The sequence below is a fragment of the Podarcis bocagei genome (genome assembly GCF_964188305.1).
Source record: "Podarcis bocagei genome assembly, chromosome: 8".
Lineage (NCBI taxonomy): Eukaryota > Metazoa > Chordata > Lepidosauria > Squamata > Lacertidae > Podarcis > Podarcis bocagei.
This window is the reverse complement of record NC_138133.1, coordinates 36,522,884-36,547,689: the sequence shown is the minus strand read 5'-3', so window position 1 is coordinate 36,547,689 and position 24,806 is coordinate 36,522,884. Positions and strand designations below refer to the sequence as shown.

At 39.2% G+C, this 24,806-nt stretch overlaps 1 protein-coding gene across 7 annotated transcripts in view; it reads left to right on the top strand.

Moving 5' to 3' along the window:
* Positions 1-24,806, top strand: part of TSHZ1 (teashirt zinc finger homeobox 1) — a 79,856-nt gene that overhangs the window by 30,586 nt on the left and 24,464 nt on the right. The window contains exon 1 of one of the 7 annotated variants that reach the window (XM_081204150.1): positions 9,006-9,062. The exons of the other annotated variants lie outside the window; for them this stretch is intronic. The gene's annotated coding sequence lies outside the window, so the exon portion shown is untranslated. Of the gene's footprint in view, positions 1-9,005; positions 9,063-24,806 lie in introns of those variants that run through there. 7 annotated transcript variants of the gene reach the window in all.

The following is a 24,806-nucleotide window of genomic DNA, read 5'->3' as shown; positions in this document are numbered from 1 at the left end:
CTGGTCCAGTATTCTGTTTTCTCAGTTTCTAATGAGATTCCAGTGGGAAGCTCACAAGAAGGACCTGACTGCAACATCACCCTCCCCAGTAACTAGTATTCAGAAGCTTGCTGCAGTTGCCTAGGTCATTATGTTTTCAGCTGTGCAGAATCTAACTTGACAAGCTAGTGACAATCTGTACTGTGTGTAGGAGTTTTGGGTGCCTGCAAAAGTGTGTTTTGCTTTTCCACTTTCCCCACTGATGTGGTGAGAGCTAGTTTGTGCAAGCGTACTTCCTTTGTTGAAAAGATGCTATGGATGTGCCCTGAAGTCTCAGGGTCTCCCACTCCAACTCTACTGCAGAGGAAGTCACAGGTGTGATATAACTCCCAAGAGTAATGAAAGGGTGGTTGGCAACCATGGATTTGATGCTGCTCGGTTTGTAGTTTGTGACACAGAATTTCCGCTTGAGGTATTTTTATTTTTATTATTTTTTGCTATAAGCCCCTTCAACTTTTTCTTGGCTCTCGGCTCCTGGTTGTCATTTTGCTGCTTGAAGGAGGAAGGGTTTTGTTTTCATTTTTTCTTTCTTTCAAAGCATTGAAAACCACAACACTGCTTCATCTGGCTAGCAATTCTCTTTTGTAGTCTTGGACTGGGGTGGTTAGCACCAGTAAGGCATATAATGTTTATTCCTGAATACACTGAAGGCAAACCTCTATAATGCTTGGAGTTTGGTCTATATATCTATATGAGTGACTTATAGACTACTTGATCACAGTAGGTCAGGTTTCAATGATATGGCTAATACTCAAGGCTTTCTTTTCAGCTGGAGCTCACTGGATCTCAGCTCCAGCTCTTGTCACGTGAGCGCCATTGCCATTCTAAGAAAATAAGGGAGAAGTTCATGGTGAGTTCCAGCACCTATTTTTCTAGAAAAATCGCACTGCTGATATTAATCCCTGTCCTCAAGGGCTCAAAGCTAAAGTAAGGAGTTGAAAGAAAGATAAGATCCCAAAATAGCCTATATCAATATAATAAAAATTAATAAGAGCCATGTTCCATCATTCCCTCTTGTATCTGATTCATCTCACTCAGGAGCCACCAGGCTCACACATCACACTTTGGAACAGTGTTTTCCCACAAGGAACCTCTGTTTGGAGGGTAGGGGTGGGGAGGCAGTACTGTTGGGTGTGGGCATTGTCATTCCATATTAATTTAAAAAACCCCAAAACAATAAAATATTGTTGTTTTAAAAAAAGAGTAGTCATTGTGGTGCCTGCCAGGTGTTGCTGAGCTATGAATCCTATCAGGCCAATCCAGCATGGCCAAGTGGTTGGAGATCAAGCAAGTTGTGGTCTAACAATATATGGAGGGCACTGTTTGCTTCTACTGAACTAGCTGATATTCCTTTTTCTCTACTTTCTCTTCTTCACCATATTTTTGTTCAGCGAGGAGCTGAAACTTGTTTTTCCAACCCAGTTGCAGTCACTCAGCCCAATGCTCAACCTTCTTGGTTTTCAACTTTTTAATTCTACCAGAGTTGGGAATTGTCTGCTATCAAATGCATGTCTTTCAACACAGAAATCACAGAGCTTACAAAACAGGTCTCTGTACATCTTTATCTGTTTTGTTTTGTTTGTTTTGTTTTGTTTGAGAGTACAGAACTAATTTCCAAAGCAATCTGAATATTTTTTTCAGCCTGAAAGTAGTTTTATGTAACAGATGGGGCATACTATTTTTGAGATGGAATGCCAGACAAAGGAGATGAGTTTCTATTCTGGATGACCAAAGCTCTCTCCAGAGATTGGGTAGGAAAGGAAGGGGAGGAGGAAAATACAAGAAAGGGTTGAACTATAGCTGATGATTCTGTATAAGCTTTCTGCAGCTATTTGAGATTGGACACGTGTAAACTTCGTTTGTCATGTGAGAGTAACTGTAATTCCGCTGCAACGTTGGGCAAACAGAAAAACGTTTGTTTTCCGTTTTGTTCGTTTATCAAATTTGTTCCACCAGAGAAGTCAAGGCAGCATACACAGAGTTATCCCTGTGTTTTTATTAAACTTGGTAAATTATGACAGAAAAGGAAACCATTTGCATGTAGACGAAAGGAAATAATGAAAAAAACACACCTCTAAAATAATATGTAGCATAAGATCAAGCAAGAGAAGACACAATTACAATATTTTCATTTGGTGAGTCTGTACGTGAATTCCTTAGTTATCTCATTTCATCTTTCCAACAACCATTTGAGGCAGGCTACTCTGAAAGAGGAAGTATGTTCAAAAGGTATGGCGATATTCGTTAGGATAGATAGCTTTAATAAAGCACTATGAGAACTCAGGAAGGAGAAGTATTTCAATCTGGTGGTGCTGTCCCCCTAGAATTTAAAACCTCTTGGGTAAGTGGGGAGTATGTGACACTGGTGTGAAAAGTGAGATTGTGTTCCCTTGAGAGAAAATGAGAACTGATGTGATTGAATGTAAGAAATAGTAGCAGATGGTGGAAACCAGTTGGTGATCTTGTTCTCCCTGAAGGGCTTCTGCTTCAGCTAACAGAAGGGGAAAGCAGACAGCTTTTGGAGATTTTCCCTCCCCTGTGCAGTTGCCAGGACCCCCTAAAAACTGAGTTGAGGAACCTTCCAGAACAGGGTTGAAGGTGGCATGGAGATATGGAGGGGGAAAGGAGAACTGGCAAAACCGCCCTTCCCTCCCTTTTTATTAGCAGGTGTCCACTGGATCAAAAGCCATGGTATCCACTGGATCAAAAGTGACAGGGCACTAATTGATTCCTCACAATACTTTAGAAAAGCTTCAGAAGAAGTTTGTAGAAAACCTTAAAGTAAGCCTGAAGAAGTCTGTGCAAGAGCAAGTTAGATAACCAGCTATGAGGCCTGAAGGCTCACCCCGAAGCCGGTGGAGTGCTGTAGTCAATAGCCGAGAATTGAAACAAGGGGACACTAGAAACTGGTAGTTTTGAGGAGAGATCGATAAATGAAGTAAATGGTGTGTGTTGGTTGAAGATGAAGCATAGTCTTGGAGTTCAGGATCGGTCTAGTGCAGAGTGGCAGATACTCTGTTCCTTGCTTCCATTTATGGTTGTAATGTTAAGGGAACCCTGTCTGTGTTTTGTACATTCCAGTTCACCAGAGTCAGGAGCTCTTCCAGTCTAGGTTTTACAAAAAGCTCAGGAGCTCTTGATATGGCATGGGCCCTGAGGCATTTGAAGAGAGATTTCTGATGGGCTTTTCCCATGTCCTATATGTGTGTGTTAGAGTTTGTTCCAATTAAAGTCATTTTGTCACCATCAGTCGAGTAAAGAGTTGATCTTACAGTGGTATGCTTGCATATTGCAAATAAATTAGGGCCCCTCCGGGCATCTTCCTCTTTCATAATGACTTGTGTGCATGATGATATTGGGATGGCTATACACGATCTTGCTTTCAATATTGCGCCTGCAAACGTTACAGGACAGACATAGTTCTTCATTTCCAACCAGTGCGTGTCCCATAGCTTTCTGCTGAAATCCTGTTACAAATGTAACATGTTTGTTTGTTTGTTTGTTTGTTTGCTCCTCCTTTTGTTGCACTGTAGTGCAGGTATGTCCCTCCAAACAGCAATAATGTGGTAACATTGCGGAAGCATTACAGAAACACTAATGAAATGGAAAGATGTGTGGATGGTCCAGTATAAATCCACCTGTAATGCACTGATGATATGGCAGATTACACACACAAACACACCAAACAAACAAGCCAAACAAAACCAGCTTGGAGGCCCCCCCCCCCAGACATTACAAAGACAGTCTAATTCCCCCAATGCTCTCTCATCCAAACTAAATCTGTTATCACTGTCATGTGGAATAGCTCATGCCTAGTGGAAGAACAGACCATGTAACAGTATGTTTTCTTGTGCATTTCGGTTTTTAAAAAATGTATTTCACTGTGTTGTGGTAGAAAGGATTCTGTGGGTGCTTCCAAACCCAGACATTTAAAAGATGCCCTGAATTGGTGTGCCTTACTGCTGCAAGCCACGTGGAGATTCCTTCTGATGCAAAAAGATTAGCAGGATCAATCCAAGGGGTACAGGCCAGATCAGAAATTGTAGCAATAAAGCATGCACTAGTACGTCTTCCTTAGATATTCATTTTCTGTTTAGTGCCACAGGCATTGGAAAACTTCCACCTAGACACAGCCTGAGAGTCTGATTTGAGTGTTTGAGATGAGCTTTACCTAGGTTTTAAATTTCTTTTCCACGGATAAAGGTTTCTCAGCATTGACATGCTCCCCCCCCCCTTTGATGAACTTTAACCACTTCTTCTGTTTTAAAATTAATTACTAGTCCAGCTGTTTTAAAATTCTGCTGTCTGATTACTACCCTGTGCACTTTTGCTCTGCAATTTTATTTGCTACAAATGATCAAAGCATTCTGTGGTTTTTCTTGGATCATGGAAATAAATAAATTGGATAGTGTCAAGGGCAGAAAGCACTGAAAATGGACAGGCAATCAAAAGTCAAATTCAGTAGAAAACACAGGTGAAAATAGCTAAACAGTGATCACGAAGAACATAGAACAATGTGTCATTGCTATCAAAATACCAAAATGTGAAAGAGAAAAGTTGCTCACAACTCTGATACAAAATGTCATGTTGCTGTGATCATTTTATTTACTTGGTTGTAAACATTTGATAAATTACATCAGCCAAATGGAATATTTACTTTCAGAAATTGATGACTTTATTTCCTGAGAGTGTGTGACCTCTCATGCATGTATGTAGAGCAGGCTATTGTTTTTCTCTGGTAAAGTTAGTTTTCTCGGTCTATTTTGCTAAGAGAAGTGAACTTCACGTAAGCCTTCTGCTTAGGTGGATACTTAATGGTGGTTATACCACTATGACAAAATCTAGTTGTAAGTGATTATTACATGACAAAGCAGTAAAGCAGTTTATTACTAGAAGTTGTAAATTATATTCATTGTGTTGTGTTTGAGTAGCATTCTTTTGGCATAATGTGCTCAGCTCTCAACCAGTAATCTGAGAACGGACCTATATATGGCCAACAGAACTAAGTTACCATTAATACTCTTTGTATTAACTTGTCGGAGAGCATATCCTCTCCCAGTGCATATGGTTTGTCATTGATAATTTTACTTACATGTTGACTTCCAGTGCAGTAAAATTACTGCCTGCAGGCCCAGTTACAGACCACAAATGACTAGAGAATAAATAATATTGCTAGTATGATAATCTCTTACAGTTGGTATTTGGCTTTCCTGTGATATAGCAGCAGTGGAAGTTTCTGTTAGCAAGATTCAAGTACAGTGGTACCTCAGGTTACAGACGCTTCGGGTTACACGTTTTCAGGTTATGGATCATGGGAAACCCGGAAGTATTGGAAAGGGTTACTTCTGGGTTTCGCTGCATGCACAGAAACGCTAAATTGTGCTTTGCGCATTTGCAGAAGCATCAAATCGCATCACATGCATGTGCGGATGCAGCGCTGCAGGTTACGAACGCTGTAGGTTGGGGACGTGCCTCCGTCACGGATTATGTTCGCAACCCAAACTTCCACTGTATTTTGAAACAGAAGGGTAGGATGCTTCTTTCAAAAACTGTTTTGCCAGAAAATCATTTTTGTTGGTTTACTTATTTTCAACTGTCTAGAAAAATTAAGATATGTGATATGTGTGTATCGCAAATGAGTTCCCTTCTCTTTGGTAGGATTCTGGTTAGTTGCAATTCGTTTAATGTTGAGATTACATAAATGTAGGGAGCTTGAGACTAACTTGAATTAGAACTGAACATATTTCTTAGAATTGTGGTAGTGCAGTAGGGTTGTCCATAGTGATACCTGCCTGGTTTTCAGTTTCTGTCATCTTCCCTCTCTCTCTCACCCCCCTCCTCTTTCTTCTCTGCACTTCATTTAAAAAAAATCTGCAAGAATTGCACAGCTTTCCTGAACTTTTCTATTTCTATTTTATTTTATTTAAATATATATTTAAGTATTACTCTTTTACAGCTCCGAAAGATATGTATTAAATCTGCCTTAATTCCCCTGTACCTCCAGCAATGCATGTTTCAGCCAAAAAAATTGCTAATTGTGTGTGGAGTACCATTGGAATATTGTTTTAGGTTTGTTATCCTTCAGTTCCCTTTTTCTTTTAAAAATCTCTTTATTTGTAAAGCCTTCTTTGAGCTGTTCACACACAATTTTTCAAAACCAAAACCTAACATAAGCATAAACGTGAACAGTATCAAAAGCAAAATAATTAGAGTGTATACGTAAAATGAGCAGAACACAAGATCTAGAGCAATGAAAGTTACAGTCATACTTGCAAAGAAAGCGAGTGCTAGAGAAGTGACAAATAAGGCATGATACAGGGAACACCTCTGAATGTGAACTATAGAGCCATGTCATGAGGCAGAACTTGCAAGGCTTTAACATGCATGTATCATTTTATATTTCTGGGAGTTTGCTGCTGATCTAGCAAGGCTCCTGTCATACTAATTAGACCCCAAATAAGCAGAAAGGCCTTTGCTGCATCTCTGCCCACGATAGCTTTAATTTGGTACATAAGCTTCTTGAACCTGAGAATATACCACACTTTGTGAAATCATTGGACTAATAATAATAATAATAATAATAATAATAATAATAATAATGGTTAGTCACTTCCCCCCCCCCCCACAGAATTTAGGGTGTGCATGAGGAATTCCAGTTCTTAGGTATAAATAAGGAAGGGTGGATGTTTACTTAGATATCACCCTGTTGATGTTAACTTTTCTGCATTTATTGTTCCTTATGTGATAATGGAAAACTTACAGGATGCACAATTTACTTCATTTTGCATTTTTAGATTTCTCACTACTATAGTTTTGTGACTAAATCTGAGTCGTGAACAAAGACAGTACTCCAGAACTATGCAAAATGGGTCGGATTTCTTTCCAAAGTCATTTTTTGTAGCAGATGAACATGAAGTTGCACGTTTTGCTTGGATACACACTGAAAGTGTCTCAACTCAGCACAGACCTGCACTAAATATCTCATCTAGTGCCAACACACTTTCATGTCTGATTGACAGATGTGTGTATCTGCTCAGCATCTTGCTAGACAGAACAAAAGAAGTATGGTTTCTAGGTGAATATGTGCCTAGCTAACTGGTATGATTGCTACGAAACGTAATTATTCATTTCCTGTACCATGTGCCTTTAATAATTAGCAACACACAGGAAAGGGACAGTTCCAGAGTTAACACCCATTCGCGGGTTTCAAATTTGAAGTAATTTGAATTGTTTAAAAGCCTTGAAGCAAAATACCACACACACCCTCCCAAAAGGTGACCATATTTTGTCTACAAGGCTGGTTTAGAAATAAATTTTCCAGGGGTATTAGTGTCTATCATGGTTCTAATCTAGAGGTAAGTATATGGTTAGTAACTTTCAATGCAAGATTAGCAAACTATATTAGTGTGTAACCAGAAGAAATAAACTGGACAATATTTCATGGTTAATTTTCTAAATTGCCTTCTTTTTTATTATTTGACTTCATTTTTACCCCGGGCCTAAATCAAACCGCTGGTTTTGACCTATGAAGCCTTAAACAGCTCAGGACCACAATATCTCATGGTCTACCTCTCCCCATATGAACCAACCCAAACCCTGCAATCATCATCTGAGGCCCTTTCTTGCATGCCTCCTCTACGAGATGTCTGGAGGGTGGTGATGTTTAGAAAGATGCTGGATGCAGATAGTGAGAGTCATAGGCCTGGCCTAGGTTCACTCTCCAAACTGACTCCTATTCTGGATGAAGAATATTTCATAGAGGTTTGGTGGCAGAGAAATAACTCTGTGATACAGCTCAGAAAATGTTTTTTTTCAGACAGAAGTCTTAAGGCCCTATGTAATATAGAGATCAAACGCCCTCAAGATGAGCAGGTTGATGACATTTCATTGGCAGCCTGTGACATCTAAAAGCTGAACATTGCAGAACCTAATTAGTCTGAACATAATTAGTTATAAGAGGTACCTGACAGAGCATCAAATCAGTGCAAAAGATCTTTGGTTGGATTTAGGACCCCTTTGAGGGGTTGGGGATAGAATGAAGAAAATTGCATCTGGTGCATTGCAAATGAATGATGCCAAACTTAATTATTAAAGAAGAAACATGAGATCAAGCACAGAGAAATGAGCGTGTGTCTCAGTCTTTATGGTTGGAGCACAGCTGTCCTGGACAAAATCTTGACTTTGGTGTGGTAACATCAAGAGTGACATCAAGAAATGATGGAGATGCAGAGGATACATGAGGAAACAACACAGCAGCTGCAGGAAAAAGAGGGGGGAAATGACACCGGGAGTTTGGGTTAGCTCATCTGGAAGAGTCAGAGATGAAGAAAGATTTTGAGAGTTGGTGAAACAGCAAAGCAAATGGAAGAAAAATGGAAGAAGCAAAGATCACCAGTGTTGAAGCAATGATTCTGCAACATCAACTTCGTTGGACTGGTCATGTTGTGCGGATGCCTGATGATCATCTTCCAAAGCAGCTACTCTATTCCGAACTTAAAAATGGAAAGCGTCATGCTGGTGGTCAACAAAAGAGGTTTAAAGACTGTCTCAAGGCAAATCTAAAAAAGTGTAGTATAAACACTGACAACTGGGAAACATTGGCCTGCGAGTGCTCCAGCTTTTACCAAAGGTGTTATGGGCTTTGAAGACACTCAAACTCAGGACACAAGGGAGAAACGTGCTAGGAGGAAGGCACGCTTGGCAAATCCACACCGTAATCAACTCCTGCCCGGAAACCAATGTCCCCACTGTGGAAGGACGTGTGGATCCAGAATTGGCCTCCACAGTCACTTACAGACTCCTTGTTAAAACCGTGCTCATGGAAGACAATCTTACTCGGCTACAAGTGATCACCAAAGAAGAAGAAGAAAAAGCAAATGTGAATTGGAATGGCACCAACTGAAAAAGAATCCAGCAGCAGTGGAATGCCCAGATTTCCACTCTGTGCCTGTTGACAACACTCCAGTCCAGTGGTAGAGATACCTTACTAACGGACCATGAAAGTTTGTTCTGTAGTGATACTGGTGAGTGAAAACATTTCTGCTTTATATGTTGCTGTAACTTGCTCCCCAGTGCTGTAGAACAGCACCCTCTGCCCCACCGGGCTAACAAACACCATCTGCCTTGTGGAGGGAAATAAGAGAGCCAGGGCAGAAAAAACCCCACCCTCGGACATGGAGCGTTAAAGTGCGGACTTCTGCTTGGAAAGAACGAGGCAAAAGGCAAATGTGTGTATGCCCTAAACTGGATGGATCTTGGTTGGAGTTCTTATGTTCTTATACCAGAGATAAGAATCCTGTGGCCCTCCAAATGTTGTTGGACTTCAGCTATCATCCATGATATCATCAGCCATGCCAGCTAGGACTGGTGGCAGTTGGAGTCCAATAGCATTTGAATGGCCTTACAAAGATCTTACACAATAAAGGAAAAGGAAGGTTTGATTCAGTTTGGGTTTAGTTCAGTTTGACTGCCAGAATGTTGTTACTATTCTCCTAAAAAATGTTTCAAGTTCATCCTTAGCAAATATTTGCTTTGTAAAGGCATGTTCATCGCATTCTGGTCTCCAGTATGTTGATACTAACTCATCCTCAAATCACAGCTGAGCATAAGTAGATAATAGGCTTTATAAACATATTTGTTTTGTTTGTTGGTGCTGTACTGGTGTAATCATAAAGTAAGTTTGAACTTTCATGTCCCTTTATCCTCTAGTGATGGACAAACTTAATGAAACAAAGGAATTAATACTAGGATAGGCCTATAAATGTGTTTTTAGGGTCACACTGTGTGGATGCTGAGCTCTCAGTTAAATTGGAATATTCGTGTGGGTACACACACATATATGAGTAGTATTAATCAGAGTAGAAGGTGGCAGAATACAGTGGATTTTTAATCCTTTTGCTGTTACAGTTATTGCTGATTCACTGTAGTTGTGCCTAGGAAAGCATCTTTATCCAGGTCTGATAGACATACAGTATGTATGAGAGTACTATTTTCCTTTCCAGCACAACCAAACACGAAGATACGGTGAATAGGATTGGAGTAAATTTCTGTTCTGCTGTATGTGTTAATATCTAGGAATCCCACTGTAATCTCTGTTAGAAATTCTATTGTAAACTCTACCTCCATTTCAACAATCAGTTGCAACATGAAATTTCAGTGACAGGATTTCCTGTACTGTATATGAAATGAAGATGATTGCATAGAACATAAATGTGCCAGCAAGACAGATTTGCATATGGAAGTAGGTTTCTGCATGTGCAGCATGTATGGTTGTCCATTCACCTTCTGATATTTGCCCAGGTTTTGTAAGACAGAGTTAGATCAATGGCTAAACTAGCTCAGTATTGTTTACACTGACTGCTAGTGGCTTTTCCAGATAGGAGTTTTCCCTAGCTTTGGAAATGCCAGGGATTGAACCTGAGACTTTCAACATAGAAGGCAGATGCACTACCACTGAGCTGTGCTCCTTCTCCTGAGCTATGGGTCTTCAATAGCTCTTTAGACATAGCCTAAAAAATATAGCACTTGAAATGGCTAGTAATATCTTTATTATACAGGTAGGGATGTACATTCCCATTCTGGACCTCTAGTTGTTATATACATATAGAGGAAGATTGGAGTCAAAGAGAGGTAATCTGTGTAAAAAGATTTGGCAAGAATTTACCCAAATGAATCCCCCCCCCCCACTTAATGAGACATGAGATACTGTCCACCACAAGTAAAATACAGTACTAGTATTTGGGGATCTTGCAGTTGCAATTTAACACTTTGAAATGGTGGATAAGTGATCTTGTACAGCTGAATTGATGTATTGTATTCTGTACTCTTGAAATGAGCCTCATAAATGAGTTTAGGAAAGTTACTAGCTCACACATTTTTAATTTTTAATTTTACTAGTCTGTTGAGGGTTGGCCGAGGAGGAAATCTGCTACATTTCTAGTACGGGGTGTTTGTGTCTTCCATCCTATGCTTGGTTTCTGTGCTGGATGCAAGGGAGGGATAGAGCAGTCCATCTCTCCTCTGCCAGCCTGCTCACTTGCCTGTATATAATTCCTTGACCTCTATGTCTCTGACTACCAGGTGAGTGGTTAAATACAAAGCTGCTTTATACCTATATGCAGTATGTAGAGGATTCAAAATTACAGTGAAACAATAGGTGATGAATTATAGTTGAAATGATACTTGGAGAAAGTGATACAAATGAATAGGGGGAATAATGCCTTGAAAAAACTCTGACCTAACTATTACCCCATGGAGAATGGGAAACTGGTCTGAAATTTGTAATATATCCCTGTATAATGTTCCTAGATTATCACCTTCATAATGTAAGGAAGAACTATGTTAAAAGTTAACGAAGGAACTCCAATGGAACTCTATTAGAATATTTTTCCCACCATTAAATGACTGGTACAGACTTTTAATGGATGTTTTAACAAGGCTCTGTTATCCAAAGGACTATTGCTCAAATTGAAATCGGGCATATAATCAGTGAAGAGAAGCATTTTGGGTGGGAGAATATCAATGAAGTGCAAGTTGGTGGGGGGTGTAGCAGTGGGAAAAGGAAAGACGCAAGGGTTAGCCTGTATTTGTAATGACAAACGCCACAAGAATGGAGATGTGTAAACATTTCGCACAAAAATTATGGACAAGCTATCTTGAGAATGATAAACACATTACTCACACATCTTTAGATACCACTTCAGCTTTCGAAATGAACATGGCAAGGGAGACTTTGTAATCTCCTCTCCCCACTGTTTTGCTATTCTGGGAAATATTTGTCTTGACTTTTCATCAGACATGCAATTCTGGTGTTACAGGTCAGAATACAGGGAACTGCATCACTATTCTTGCATGACCACTGGGGCTATTGAGTGTGAGGAAACGGAGGTCAACAGTCTCACTGACCATGTACAAACCTAAACTAGTTCCCTGAATATGGTTATAATCTTTCACCGTCCAACTGCCCTATTCTTTGCAGCAAAATTCATAAGTCCTCACCAGTACCTTTGTGCTTTTCATTTCATTTCATTTCTATTAGAGTCTTTTTATATAGCCCAGTTTGTAATGTCTTACTTGCATTCCCTCATTTCCCCCCTTTCCTCATCACTGAAATAAGTATGCTTCTGCTAAAACGGTATTTTCTTCTCTCACCAAAATGATATCTTTCTCTTTCCTTCATTATATCCTGCATCTTCCAACCTCATCCTGGCACAGCTGCAGATTTCAGAAGCCTCTTGAAAGGCTGTGCTTATTGGGTCCCCTAAAGTGCTGAATTGCTCCATATCACAGTGCCAGCATTGGCTAAATTCATGAGCAAGCAGATCTGGCAGTCATGGTAGCCTTTAACGGGCCAACCATGTGGATAAGCAAGGGGGAGGGCAGTATTGAGGTGGGCACTTGCAGTAGTGCGGCTATTGCAGGGCATAAGTAATAATATTAGCTGGGGACGGGCAACGTATCAGCCCCACTATGAAAGGTGTTGATACATGGTCTCACATTGGTTCAAGCTTATAGTCATAGGCCATATATTTCCCAGCAATGGCCCATATTTGCCCACCATTCATTTTCCATCTTGCTAGGTGTTGGTTACTTGCTGGTTACGAATGGCATCATATTGGTTATGAATGGCATCATATTGGCCTTAACCCTGCGATAGGCTGATATTTAGCCATATAAAATAACCATATATTTGAAAACTTTGGTCGGTTAACACTTGTGATACCTAAGAAACATTTCTGGTTCTATCTAGATATTCTGGGGTGTTTTTCTTTTACGCTGAGTTATAAATTAGCGACCACAGAAATAAGAAAACCAAAGCCCTTCGCTCTTGATACTAGTAAAAGCTTCATACTGGGCATAAACTGTTGTTTCTTTTGGAATGAGGGAAGGCCAGCTCTTCTCTGAAAGCACTGAACTGGTTTAATTGAAAGAACAATTTGATTTGCTGCTATAGTTGCTGCTCCAGTAAAACAGCTTGGAATGCTAACAAATTTTTTACTTTCCTCTCCCAAGCCAAGGATTTAGTACTGGCAGGTGAACTTGTGAAGGCTGCTCTCAAATATACAGAGACAATAACTGTCTTGGAGGTGGAACTTTGTCAATATTTTTTGCCTTGAGCCAAAAAAACATTCAGAATAATGGTGTGCTAAAGTCCTGCTCAAAAATGTAGCAGCTAGACAAAGGGGAATTTATTCCAACTTTAGGACTGTGTGCTTTCTTAGTCATCTGTATGTTGTAGCATCAACTATCAAGACATTTGAGGATGCCTGAAGGCATGTTTCTAGTTTCCTTTAAGTGTACATAATGCCAACTATGTTTTTGTTCTAAACAGAAACATTGCCAAGTGTTAGATTCAAACTTTAACTTATTACACCCTGAAAGCTATTTGAAGATACCTCTGTATTTTAAATATTAGCCCAACAAAACCATTTATCATTACTTAACTGGGAAATAAAATATTTATAGGAGCTTGCCATTTAAATACTTCTATGTTCTTATAGCCTCTAGTGAAGACAAAGTGTGATAACAAAATACTGGGATAAATTGGCAATACATGATAATTTTATCATTATAGCAATGAATAAAAATGTGAAGACATCATGCACAGCTATAGAACATCGATACCTCCAACCCAGAAATATAGACAAAGGAAATAAATAAAACTATTTACACATGAAAAACAGTCTTCACTTCCCCTAATTAGGACTATAAATAGAGCTGAGCGGAATGAAGGTGTTAATGCCTCTCAAAAAGTAGCCCCATTTTTTTTGAAGTGTGTGTGTGTGGATGCATCCCTGTTGTTTCAGCGACTGGACCAAATATTCCCTGTTTTGCTGGGAAGTCACAATGAAACTGCTGCAGCATGGTGAAATAGAAAGCATTGTTCTAGATGCATAGGAGCGCAGATTCTGCATATCCTCATGATATTGCAGTTAGTGGAATGTGTGCTTGAATATACATTCCAGTGCGCATTCTGACCCAAATGGTGTGGGACTTCAGAGTGAGACCAGGTCAGCTTTGTTTGCTCACCACATAAGAGCGACTTTAGCATATTTAACCATGTGATCCATGGTTGTGGTGTGCAAGTCCTATTTCTGTCTTACCTAAAACCATTTGGACTCTGAGGGTTTTTGTTGAATGTTGGTAAAATGTCATGGTTTCCAGTGAACATGTAACAGGAATGCTTGAAAAGCCCAAGTGAGTGAAGCACCCTAATTTTTCTGCAAGTTTCCCCTAACTTCCTCGAGCAAAATAGGCCTTATGATGGGGAAGGGTGGTGGCTTAAGATACTTGGGACAGCTCATTAGCACACAAAAAAGGTCTTGAAGGTTTCTCCATAGCTTGGAGCATAAGTTCCTGCTGGGATCATGGGGCTGGTAGTTAGTAGAGCATGAGACTCCTAATCTCAGAATCATGGGTTCAAGCCCCACGCGGAGCAAAAAGATTCCTGCATTGCAGGGGGTTTGGCCTTGATTGCCATTGTGGTCCCTTCCAACTCTACAGTTCTATGATTCTATAATTCTATGACCAATGATCAGACTGGGTAGTAGGATGGATGTAGTTCAAGGCCCATTATAAGTCAAATCCAGCTCTGATTGTTCTGGGCTTAACTGCACTGAGGGTAGGTCTTGCAAGCAGGGAACATTTGTTTTTCTAGCTCCTGTTTAAAGTCTTGCTCTATCTCTTAATTCCCCTTAGCTAGGATCACATAGTGAAGGAGAAAGTAGAAACACTCTTATTAAGAATGATGCAGAAAGAGCAGCAGATGAAAGGAAGAATGTTTGTGAAAATTCCTAGAGATTGTAAACTGTAAGAAGCTTCAAAGTGGCATTGGCATATTGGACACCTCCAAAGCAGCAAATCCTTATGTCACCAAAAAACTGCATTAGAAGTGAGCTTTTGACTGTGCAGTGTCGCAAACACAATGCTAAGTTGCAGTTGAGGAATATGCAAACAGTATTAGTAGCAGAAAACAGCTAGGACTGGTTTTTATGTAGACATGTGCTACTGTAATTACACAATGAGGTACAGTACCTGGAATGCTGATATTTGCCAGTGTCATAGTTGTGGCATATGATAAGAGATAAAAAGTGTCTGCACATAAGAGATAAAAAGTATCTAATTTATAGCAGGAAGTCCATTAATTTAGATATCATGCCAAATTATAGCACAAACCATTGTTTTCAAAACCACTTCAAACTGATTCTGATTTTCTGGCTGATTGCAAGCAATGGTTTGTTAAGTCATGTATTGTGAAAACCTTAGTTGAGCTTTGTTTCTCAAGTCCTACCACTGTGACCACAACCATGGTTTGGCTTAGTGTGTTGTCCAAACCCATACACATTATAAACCGTTAATCAAAGTTTATTCTTAGTTTACAGCTTGTGGTTTGTCTGAAGGAGACAAACCATAAACCCAGAGTCAATTACACACCAAGCCAAGCATAGTTTAGCTTACTACAGCACAGCGGCACCAGGACCAGAGGAGAAGCAAAGCAGCTGAAATGTCCTCTATGGGACACTATGTACTCATGCATTCACACTAAGCCATGGTTTGCCCTAGCATTATTTGTGATACATCACAGCGTTGTAGTTCTCTTTAAACCTGTTGTACAGCACAGAATTTCATTCATTTACACATACATTCAAAGCATTTCTATCCTCATCTGGAAGAGCCCCCATTGTGGCTTAGAAATTAATAGGAATAACACAGCCCCTGTCCTCAGGCTCACAATTAAAAAAAGGCATGGCAGAAAAGGAAAATGGGAGTGGGAGGGAAAGCAGGTTCTGTCTCCAAATTCTTAATGTTTCAAGTTTCTTACAATGACCAGCTTCAATGGTAACTGACTGCTGTTCTCATGCCCCTGAGAAATAGCCTGGTGATCCAGCCTTCTGGATCACCTGAAAGTTGTTTACAAGGTGGGGCCTTTGGGCACCTAGCTAAAATCTGCTGACTTCTTGCCACTCCTGTCACAAAGTCCCCTGCCCTGCCAGGAGATGGCCTTACCTTACATGGCAGCTGGAACTGATGATCTCTGTAAGGGGATGGAGGGATCTAGCCCAGCTAGTAAGAATAGCATTGAGTACATGAAAAATGTTATCCTGGGGATTTGATTGGGAGTGCTTTCCACTGTCTATTAATCTGTAGGACTGGTATGAAAGAAACCGTAACTAAGAAGCAGAGATAAAGATAAGCTGCATCCATACATAATGCTAAACCATGGTTTGTTATCATGATCGGATGGTTTTCTCATGATTCTTCATGCATGAAAATTAAAGATTTTATTCCTGCTTTAGCTGCAAACCAAACATTTGCCATTATGGTTTGCAAATGCACTACAAACCTTGGTTACTGATTCAGGTTTGCTACTGACTTGAAAGTCATAGTTGTCAGTTCTGATCTCACGAGAAACCATAATTAAGATTCCTTAACCATAGTTTGATATGCTATGTAAACTCTGCCAGCTTCTTTATTTCAGAATGTTACAGCTTCTTTGAATTTAATGGGTAGCCTTAATTTCAGAATGCTGCTTCTCTGTCTTCACAGATCATAAACTATAGTTTCTTCCAGATTTTTTGTCAGAAAAATTTAGTGAGTTTAGATAGAAAAATACTTTTCTGTTGTTTTTGGCTGCCTGTTGCTGGGCCTTGTTTTGGATTGATGTTGATAGTTCTCCTTTCTGACCACTTGTTGCTGCTATTATTGTTTATAATAATAAACAGCTGCTACATAGCCAGAAACTTTGAGAAACACAGTGGTGTTTGTATTATCTGGAGGGATGCAAAACTTTTGATGGGTTGGAAAGGAAGTTAAGTATCAAAATATCCTGAATTGGGTTTTGAACTCAAACAGTATAACATAGCATCCATCCATTGATGGAGAGAGATAATGGGGAAGAGATGGTGTGGAATGGTGTAGCTTCATCCATTGAGTCTGTGTAACAGCGGAGAAGAATCTTAGTTTGAATCATGCTTCATTCTTCCCCCCAAGTTCCTGTTAAACATAACCAAACAGATATAATTTTTATGACCGTGGAGACTAGAACCAATTCCTTTAACTTAACAGAATAGGGATTTGCTAATATTTCTCCAGTTGTGCTTCACAGTCCTTACAAACACAACACACGCAACTCCAGTGAAGATCATTGTGCTTTAAACTCTGCAAATTGGCAAAGCCTTCGCGGAAAGTAACAAGGAGAGTGCTTTGAAAACCTACAAGAAAGTACTTGATCAAAAATATAAAACACAAAATCATGAGTCAATGGCAGTGAATTTCAGTTGAAGAATTGAAACCTAATTCATTGAACTGTGACTGAAAACAAACCATGTTAAATGTTTATTAACTTGTATTTCTGTTATCAGTGGATTTATGTGTAAAGGATAGGGTAGAGGGGAAGCTAGGGAAATCTTATCCTTCTGAATTATTTGCTTCTAGCCCTTAAATGGTGATGTAAGGGGAGTGTATTTTCCTCTTCCTTTTATGCTTTCCCCTCTGCTTTGAATTAGTGTAGCTAAATATATTATGCCATACTATTTACCTCAGTCTGCAGTTTCACTACCTCTGTATGGCTTCCCACTCTTAGAATTTTGCAAATAAATCACTGATCAATGTAGAGAGGCATCACGGCAAGTGTGCAGGCAGAATATTTTTTATGATGCCATAAACTGGATTTATTATTATTTTCTGCATGCAACTTTGTACATTTAAAGTTCATCTACATAGTACGGTATTGTATATGGGTTTCGTTTAATTGACGCTAATTAACTACGGGGCTGGGTTTATTTAATATTTTTTTTGTTTTGTAAAATAGTTACAAATCAGTATAGGCTATGCTGCACTGGTCTCCACGATTTCTGAGAAACTATTTTTGTCCAGTATAAAATAATATATTATTTACATATTTGTAGAATAAGGATGCACTGTTAGTCTTTTGTTAATTTCCAGGTAATTAAACATTATTGTCTATTTATGAAAGAATTGATGTGATCTGTTTATAGTATCAAGACTGCATGATACCAAACTATAGTTGCATCCCTAATTAATGTACATAATTGTCATGGTTTTAAGGTGAAAATTAAAAAATGCTGTCAAATTAATCATCTACTAGGAGTTCATTAATTAGCTAACCTCATATAAATGGGCTGCATTTCGATGACAACTAGGAGTGAAAACCTAACTAACTGAAGTCAGTAGGAGCATTTACATTGAATTCAGTGTGATTAGTTCCACAAAATAATTTTATCTATTCTAGAGACTGTATTGGGAAACAGGAGAAATCCGTGCTTTACAGAGGTTTTTCCAGACAGAGGTCTATCAATATAACCATCTTTAAAATAATAAAACATATTTATTGTTGAACCAAAATACACTGGGTTGTATTCAATACTATACAAGCAGAGTTCTGCTTCCCCTTCCTTCATGCCGCCCCAGATGCTTGCCCCACCTTTGGAGCAGATTTTGAGATTTTGAGGAAGATTCCAAGTAGGGAATTCCATTGGGCAAGGAGGACCTCCGTTGTGTGAGCAGAACAGAAGTGTTGGACACAACCCATTTTTAACTCTCCATCTGCCAAGGTGAAGTGTATAATATCGCCATTGTTTCATGATAATGTGCAGCATATTACAAAATATTTTGCCTCATAACACATTAGCAAAACGTAGTCCTTTTAACACTTCAGAATATATAAAGAAACAGAATTTATATGGCACTTGCTTAGTGTTCTAAAATGATTCACATGCATTATCTCATTCATTTATAAAACTCTGTAAGGGAACAGAGTGCTATTTCCATAATGCAGATAGGGAGCTGAGACTGAGAGAAAGTGATTTGCTTAAGGCCAACTGAGGTGAGAGATGAATGAGGAATTTCACATCTCACATTCTTTACCACTGCACTACACCTGGCCTCAGAAAAGGTCACATTGCTTTTTCAAGAATTATTGATAGCATGATACTCCTGAGCAGATTCATCTTGTTTCTGTAGGGAATTCTGAAATGTTGAAACATTGAGGTTTCAGTTCTATACTCACCTGGGGGAAAGCCAAATTGAACAGAGTGGTGCTTACTTCTGAGTAGACACACATAGGACTGCACTGAAAGTGGTATGTAGTTTTTAATCTTGCAATCTTAAAACAAACAAACAAACAAAAAAACTGGTCCGCAGGAAGATATCAAACATGAAGTATTAAATCAGGTTTATAGGGTTGTATTCAGTATAGGGCTGATGCAAGAGAAATTCCCCTTCTTTTTCTCCCCACTGAAGTCTGCCAAGCCCACAAAAAAGCCTCTCCTGAGGGACTGGGATGTGAGATAGAGGATTGCAGTGGTAGAGGGATTGCGAGAAAACAGGGCAGAGGCAATTTTCATGAGGCTCACATTCCCAGGCCTTTCCTGATTGTTCCCTACCTCTCTGATGTTACATCATGGGTAAGCGTGTGTGTACAGTGGAGAGGAAGGGGCAGGCATGAATGCCGTAGTGTAAATGTGACCCTGGGTATAATGCATAATGCATTAGTTGAATTGTTGTTGTTTTTTAAAAAAATTAAACGCTGCTTATTCAGAAAACTCTTAGAGTGGTATAAACTAAACAGAAATATATGGAAATGAAAAATACAGCAAAACAAGTCCAGCAAAATACACAAACATCAGTGGACAACCGTAAATGATATCAGCATCCCCTGAAAAATTTGAGTATTTTGAGCCAGTGTTAAAAACACAAATTGATTGAAGTCTGTCCAACTCTTGAGAAGTCAGAAAGATTCACAGAGAGAGCAACCGTTAGATGAATCTGGAACATGTTTTACCATCAGAAGGGGCAGTAAGGAAAAGGTGATCTCTTAGGTATCATGATCCCAAGTTGTTTATGGCTTTTTACCCTACTAACAAAACCTTAAATTGTCTGTTTTCAGGTCACTGGCCTATGATATTCCTTAGAGGTTGTGGTGGCATGAGCAAAATGTCCTTAGATGATCTAAGTGATCTTATAGGATTATACAGGGGAAAGAGACTGGTCTTTCAGGTCATGTGCAGTTGCACTTCTTTCAACAAAAAGCTGTGCATTGCTTTCATTAATGTTAGAAGAGCGATACTTACATACATGGTCTATTTTATTTTATTTGAACCTAGAGTATTTTAAGGGTAGCTCATGGTGGCTTACAATTATGTAACTGTAGCTTTATTTATATAAGAGGAACATTTCCCTTACTAAGTATTTATGAGACCAACATGCATTTTGAAATAGAAGCATTCAAAGGTAATTACATTTAAAAAAAGCAATTCTGAAACTAACAACACAGTACCCCATATCATGAATTTATACCAACTGAAAAGCTGGTAGGGAAAAAACTTTATTTTTCCTTCCTCCAACCTCTGTGTTTGTCCACGTGTATGGTATTTCATTATGGCAAGATTATTATTAATTATAGCCAATATATTCTTTTGTATTGTTAACCGTGTTTGCATTCATAATGCCTTGTACTAACTCATAAAGTACAACCAACACTGAATTTATATCTATCTGTTAAAGAAATTATACATTTTTTGCTGTAATACTAGTGGCAACAATAACCGTACCCTATGCGGTACATTTATTATCTCCGCCCATCCAATTAAATCTCTGAGTAGGTCTCTCTTTGTTAGTCATGATATTCAGATACCAACATTTCATTCTAATACAGCATAAAGGGAAAAATCAAGACTGCCTCCTCCCTCCCATGCTGCTTTGTCAAATCTTGATGTGCCATTTTTGTGGCATCGAGGAAAACAAAATGACCCTTCCCTAAATTCCTAATGCTACGTTATAATTTTAAAAATAGGAATAATCAAGCTATAGGAGAATAGATGACAGTGAAGAAACTCAGATTTCTTACTACACTATTGATATTGGTCTAACATTCTCTAATCTACGAAAATTAAGAATGGGGCCAAGTGTTTGCTCCTGAGGGCCACATCAGAAATATCCCGCAAGCCTGAGGGCCAAAGCTAATGCATATATTTTAGTTCTGCATTATTAATGTAATTTGCATGTCATTATCAAGAACTTAGGGGATGCCACGCTACAGCTTGTGAACACATTGAGCTTATTCTACTACTGTCATTCTGAATTGCTTTCTTTCAAACTGGACAAATTTGCATTGTGATATATGAACTTGAGGCACGATTCCCTGGAAAATATTGAACAAAGTCTCCTGAAATGCATACAGCTTTTATTTCACTAGGAATTTTCAATGAAACATGCAATGAAGCAAATGGTAGTTTTAAAAATTAGGGCAGTTGGAAATCACAATGAAGGTAAGTCCCCCCCCCCCCCAATTTGCCTTCTTGTTAGTGATCCTTTAGTATTTCTGCAGTTTCGTTTCCCAAATGTGTTTTCATAATAATAGCTAGAGGTTTGCATTTATTTATTTTTTATTTTTAAAAATGTGATTCTGTGGATTGTAATAAGAGCCTGTAGACCACACAAAAGTTATTTGGGGACTCCATATTGATTGCTTGCTATAAATTTCAGTTGCATTACTATTAACCTAACGTATTTGGTTCCAACCCAGCATAGTTAGGTCCTGTTAAATCTCACTTTCATTCAAGCTGAGGGGTTTGAAAAGTCTGGAAGCAGAGGATACATCCTGTAAGAAGCCTTGATTGTGGCCTATATGCCTTTTATCTTGCTGTTGTTTAGTCGTTTAGTCGTGTCTGACTCTTCGTGACCCCATGGACCACAGCACGCCAGGCACTCCTGTCTTCCACTGCCTCCCGCAGTTTGGTCAAACTCATGTTAGTAGCTTCAAGAACACTGTCCAATCATCTCATCCTCTGTCATCCCCTTCTCCTTGTGCCCACAATCTTTCCCAACACCAGGGTCTTTTCCAGGGAGTCTTCTCTTCTCATGAGGTGCCTTTTATCTAGCATATGACAGTGTGTGTGTGTGTGTGTGTGTAGACATTGCCTATCAAGCTCTTAGAAGGTGGCTTTTGGCAGCCTTTAGAAACACACACAACACCTGAGAGACAACGGAGGCAATCAAACTGCCTCACCTGCATGCAATTTTTAACAAAAAAAGAAATGTCTGGAATACATACTAATATAATATGTGTATATTAATATGTGTATATTTTAAGATGCTGCTGGCGTGTTTCTCTCCCCACCCCCTCTAATAGTGGTGAGTGCCGACAAACTGAGCCCTAAACAAGAAGTGGTGTTACGCTATGCTTGGAGAAATTCCAAGGGTTGCAGAAGTACAGAAAAGTCACACACGCACCTAAGGGGTACCCCCCCCAATACTGCACAGTAAGGACTGAGCATGCACAGTAGCCAAGAAATGTTGAGTGGCAGCAGGAAAAGAAATACAAAACTGAGAACAGGGAATGGAACGTCCCAATTCAACCTCATACGGTTTATAGCATCCTGGTGGAAAGCATGGCTGGTTGTCTAGAACCCCATTTCTGTTAGCTGTTGCATGTCTCATTTGTTAAACTAATTATCCAAACAGTTGTCTCTTCTGTACTGTCTCATTTTGCCATGTGGCCAGTGTTCCTTTCCTTTTGTAAAGCGCTTCCCTCCAAGAGATGATGCCATAGCACCTAGCCACAGGGAGCATTCTAGCAGCTTTTCACAGCAACATTATCTAGTGTGGGGTCTGCCTGCTTCTATGGGCTTTGGGGGATCCTTTCTTAAACAGTGAGTTCTGTATTTTTCTGAAAGTATTCAGACTGTACAGTACAGTGGTACCTCGGGTTACATACGCTTCAGGTTACAGACTGCTAACCTAGAAATAGTGCTTCAGGTTAAGAACTTTGCTTCAGGATGAGAACAGAAATCGTGCTCCGGTGGTGCAGCAGCAGGAGGCCCCATTAGCTAAAGTGGTGCTTCAGGTTAAGAACAGTTTCAGGTTAAGAACAGACCTCCGGAACGAATTAAGTACTTAACCCGAGGTACCACTGTACTATCAATTATGCCTTCACATAGTCTAGGACACTGGCTAATGTTACGGTGTTGCTGCTGCATAGTGTGTGGATCTCTGGTGTTTAGAAACATGATTTAGATTATGGGAAGGCTCCATGAGAGAAAAAAATAGTGGGTCTTGGAGAAGTCAGAAATTTAAAATCCTCAGTACCCATTCCTGTCTCTACTAAGCAGTTTGCATTCCTGTATCTTGTGCTCTGACCCTTATCTGTTCTTTACTGGACGAAGAGTTCTGACATGGAGAAGGATGACTACATTATTTCAAACTGTCTGTCAAACTGTACATGGGTCATTGTTTGCCGTCTTCTACCTCCCCCCTCTCAAAAAACTTGGTTTGGAGACTTTTGCAGACGTGAAATCCTGAAAACCCACATTAAAGTTCTGTTGATTTAGTATCAAGAACCTTTATTGCTAAAAATGTGTGAGATTTACCATAAAGCAATGTGAAGAATAAATGGTTCAATTTATCGCATTTAAACCTTTAGTGTTTTTTTTACTTTTGCACATTACTGAAAATAAAGCATTTTAGTAGCTGCTTAGTTCTTTTCGAATTGAAACATTTGAATATATGTATTTATATTTACCGTAGCCAAGTGCATTTAACTTTCTGTTTGTATATACACAAACCCATATAGACAATTGTGCATACTTCAAATATGTCCCCCCCCCTTTACTATATATTGAACAGCTTATTCTAGGAGAGTAGGCTTAGTCTAATAATGACATTCCCTATGTGGATGAAGAAATTGTGCTATGAACTATTAAAGAGATTAGTTTTTGCTTAGAAGTGGCAAATTTATTATTGCATCTTCTGATAGTGTTCTATCCTACTTGGTAGAGAACTAAACTGTTTTTTCTTGAAATACAGTTAATATCCACATCTCCCCCCCCCCTTTGCCATCTTTTCATTCACCTCCACTGCCTCTCAGTTTACTCTGGCAGAGGCCTAAGTAAAGTAAACCATGTGCTTTTGTGCTGTCATATTTGATTTGGACTATATTCTCACTGTTATTTGAAGCTAACATGAAATGCAGTGTCTGCATGACCCATTTTAGCAGCCCATTATCATAATTTCACTCTCATATGGCTACTGAGTTAATGTACTTACAAATGACAGAGAAAGCATGTTACATGACCTTAAGGGTTTTCAAAAATTAAATGACGTAGTAGGTTATATTTCAAAGAATGGCTAAAGAGAACATTTTTAATTATTATTATTTTTTGCACCTTAAGGTGTCACTGGTTAGCATGGCAACGGTATTTGTGCATGTGTTAAATATGTGAACGTATCAGCTTTATCAGAATCTGCATTCCATAATTCACTCAAAGAAATTTTGGAAGACTGATTTAAAAACGGTTCCAAAGAGAGGTTGTTGTTGTTTTGTAATTGCCTAATGCTTTACATTTCTTCATGTAGGGTAGAGGTGGCTTTTTTGGGTAATGTTTCAGTTCATATTTGTTACAGTGCTATTCAGCTAAGTTTTACTCAGAGTAGACACACATTCATTTAATTTCAGAAGATCTACTCTGAGTACAACTTTGCTGATTAAGGGCAGTATTCAACTAAGTTTGAAATTTGTTCATGCACAAGTATAAAGCCCTGAAGAATTACTGAGACAAGATTTTGGAGGCTGTCATATAATGGATCCTATTATACGATGATGACTCTTCAGCAGCCTTGTATTGAGCAACTTTCTTGGCAGCCATAGATAACAAGGGATTTCATGCAGGCAAAAATGCAGCCCGGCAAGAGGAGGTAGCAATCTCTCCTTCCCTCTTCCACCCATGTGCTAGGTCTCTCTGCTACCTGGG